Raw genomic sequence first — 4,094 nt, forward strand, 5'->3', positions numbered from 1 at the left:
TTCTTTGCGTCAACCACAACCTCATCCCATACCAAAGTAATTTTTGCATGCCTAGAATATTCAATTAATGAAAAAAGCTAGAGAGAAGAAATTTCATCAAAGCCGAGCAGAATTAGATAGCGGCAAGGCCTAGAGGTGATAAATGATAGCAAGGTGGTAGGCAAGACTTCAGTATTTGTGAGGTTATTTTAGGAATTTCAAGCTTCAACAGACTATGATAATTGCATTTTTTACCTGGTTTTTTAAAAAGCTATCCACCATTATTTTTCGCAAACGTGAATTTTCACAGTTTTCAAAAACATAATTTTTCAAAAAACGTAATGCCAAACGCATAGCTTCCAGCATTTTTGATCAAAAACGCTAGTTTTCATTTAGAAAACGCCCCACCAAACGGAGCATAACTTTTCTCAATAAAATAAGGTTAATCTTTTTTTAATTAGTAATATATCAATTTGTAAAGTCTTATATATTTGTATGCACACACAATGTGATTTAGAAACTATGGTTTCTACTCTTTAATAATTGCTATTTACTATTAGATTAAGACACCAATATGTTATAAATAAAAAATAAAAAATAAAAAGGTCAAGATACCAATTAGAACATCCTCAATAAGGTTGTTAAATTGACTAAAATGTCAATTTAGCAACCAATACCCTAAAAATAACTTCTACAGCAAAAAAGGCAAAGTTAAAAAAAATTGAGTTTGAGATACAAAAAAAAAAAACAAAAAACAGAAAACAAAAAACAAAAAAAAAAACAAAAACAAAAAACAAAAACAAAACAAAAACAAAAACAAAAAAAAAATTAATGTTGGGCTGTTAAAAAAATAGTATTTTAATGTGTTGATAGTTGTGGTTGTTGTTTATTGTATTGAATATATTATTTTATTGTGTTGTTTATATTATTTTAACAAAATATTCATATATAACAAAATGAAAAGTAAGCTTATGCTATATATCAGAAGGCATACAAGCTTGTTCACACAGCACAAGTCACAAGTCACAACATCCTGAATGGCAGTTTCAAATTTTCAATGTCACTGGCATATTTAACATAAGTATCGAATGGCTAGAGGATGCATCCGGAACATGTACTGCACTTTTGTACCCTTCATGCAAAATAATGGAGCCAGATCCTTAGTAAAACTGGGTCAAAGACTTAAAGTGCTTATGTTCATTTTCATCAATGTCATAGTGTCAAATCTTTCTGACCAAAAAATAAATAAAACAAAAAACAAAAAAAGAAAGTAGACGATAGTTGATCGAAACAAAAATGCCACAAGTCATGGAAGTCTAAGTAGTGCATATGACCAAAGTCTAGCCAGAACAGGCAAGATTGTTTAGCACACTTTTGTAATCCAATTTCAAATGATATCACAAGTGCCATCTTAACAAATTTAAAAAAAGTGCAGTACTATGTAAGATTTCAAGAATATTTTTTAGGGTGGCGGTTTCAAGAATATTTTTTAGAGATGTAACACCCCATAATTTTGATACCAATTTAATTATTATACAAGGAGGCCTACAATTAAGTGGATTAAATTGATTTGGGCTTAAGATACTAAAAATAAGATAAATACAATAGAATATGAAGCCCAAGTGAGGTGGCATAAATATATGGGCCATAAAAAATAAAATAAAAAAACCCTAGCCTTATTCTTGCTCTTTAGTTACACGTGTATTTACTGATGGGGCTTCTTTGCTTCAGCCAACTATTGAACTTTGCTTTTCTTCACTGTGGCTGTGAGTTGGAGTCTACAGGTATGGTTTGTTCCCACTCTTATAGGAGCATCTCTTATTTGTGTACCTGATAGAATAATAGGTATGGCCATCTTAGATCTAAATCTTTGATAATTTTAATGGGAAAAGGGGTACTCTATGGTTATTTTATAATTGTATATAGCCTTACTAATTTCTCCACCATCTGTCATGCACCTACACCCTTATCATTGTCAAAATATGTGCCCAAAATGTCCTTATGTCTTGCGGCATCAAGAGAGTTATGGGTCATTGGGTGGATGAACTAAGATATATATAATATATGGCTTCTATTATTAGATGGACCAGATATCCATCATTTGGCCTATATTGAAGTTTTATTTTACTTGAATCTATTCCATACTTGTGACTCTGCCATTAGGTTCAGGTGTCCTCTTCTTAGGATTTTATTGTTTTTTTTTTTTCTCGGTGACAAGGTTGATACAATATTGATATATATTAATTTCCTGCTTATTAAAAAAAAAAAAAAAAAAAGGAGAATGATCAGATATGAATATTAGATTGATCAATCAAGGTTATATTATGTGTATTCTAAGAATTGCAGTAGTCTATATGATGGCTAGACACGTAATAAAATCCTAGAGTTGCATAGAGTTGTAGTACAAACAGACCAATTAATAGATAGTGAGAATATGTGAAATAGAACAAGTTAATCAAAGACTGAAAGTGAATTGAATAGTTAAGTGAATAAATGAAAATTTTTGGATATATTAGTATTGTCTATGATAAATTGTTTAAGCGTGAAAACAGATTTTTAAGTAGGAAATTGTGTATTGATGGACCTATCTTTGGTGTAGATAGGTTCTAATTCTACTAATCTGTTGAGATTCAAGGGAGGTTGATTTCTTTTACTTTTGCAAATAAGAGGTAAGTGGTGTTTACTAATTTCGAGGGTTTTTCCAAAACAGTGTTGATTATTAAACTATTTTATATCAAGAAATATGTTGATATTCTATATATAAATTGATATTTTATAAATGTTTGATGTGCACATTGAGTATTCATTTTATGAAAAACTTGTGGGACAACCTGAATTTATTTAAACTTGAATGCGTGAATATATCTTTATATTTTTTAGAATTATGAATGGATTATTTTTGTGAGCCTATTGAATGTGTTTTGAAAACCTATGGCAAGTCGTGATTAAAAGCTCAATATTGTATTTAGTCCTTAGCAAGGGGCAATCATACTGCAGCTAGTTCTTAGCAAGGGACGGTCCCAGAAAAGGGGACAATGCACATTTGATAGCTCCTTAGCAATGGAGTATACTATTGAGGATCCAAAAAGGAAGCTCCTTAGCAAGGGAGCGCACCTTTAGGTTCCAAAGGAGTCATCCTTAAGAAAGGGGATGAAAAGGAGGTTCTAGTCCCAAAAAGGGAACAATACAACCCTGTCAACAAGGCGTAAACGTTGACCACGAGAAAAGCCTAGGAAACTCTATATATGATGGTATTGATATATATATATATATATATATATATATATTATGATGGTTCACAATATAAAGATATTTACATATATATATATATATATGAAATATTCGATGATAAAATAGTGATGAGCTACAAGTTATGAATTTGTTGTAAGAATATTTTTTGAAAGGTTTGTTCCCACAGTCCAATGTTAGTGAATTCCACTTATTGAGTTATCTCACCCCCCCCCCCCCCCCCCGGGCCTTTATTTCCCCTTACAGATACATTAGATGAATTATTAGAGTAGAGACTCTTGGAAGACAACAATTACGAATTATTTTGTGGAACTAAGGATTTTATTATGATTTTTATGGCATTAAACATTGTATTGGAGAATTATTTTGAGGATGTTTTGTCTTGGATGGATTAGAACGCTGACATTTGTAAAGAGATTTTAGGTTGCTCGTTTCTTTTATTTAATATTTTTTTATGGATTATTCAGATTAAATAGACTTCTATTGCTTATGATTTTGGAGCGTTACAATTGTGGTATCAGAGCTTAGGTTATGATTTTGTAGACACTTGAAAAATTAGGTTATGATTTTGTAGACACTTGAAAAATTAGGTTATGATCCTGTAGACACTTGAAACTAGGTTATGATCTTGATTTTTTTTGTCAGAGCATTTGGCATCTAGGTTATGTTCGGTGAGATATTTTAAATAATTTTGGCAATGTTACTTCTTATGTTTTGTAGTAATAATTCTTGATTTCCTTGTTAGCTAGGTATCATGCCACCCAAAAAGAAGAGAGTAGCTAATTCCAACAGCGAGGAACCTATTGTTAATTTGCGAAGGTAAACCAAAGCAAGGGTTGATACTGAGGTTGAAGTCACTCAAAACG

This window comes from Quercus lobata, chromosome 5 (genome assembly GCF_001633185.2).
Source record: "Quercus lobata isolate SW786 chromosome 5, ValleyOak3.0 Primary Assembly, whole genome shotgun sequence".
Taxonomy (NCBI): Eukaryota; Viridiplantae; Streptophyta; class Magnoliopsida; order Fagales; family Fagaceae; genus Quercus; species Quercus lobata.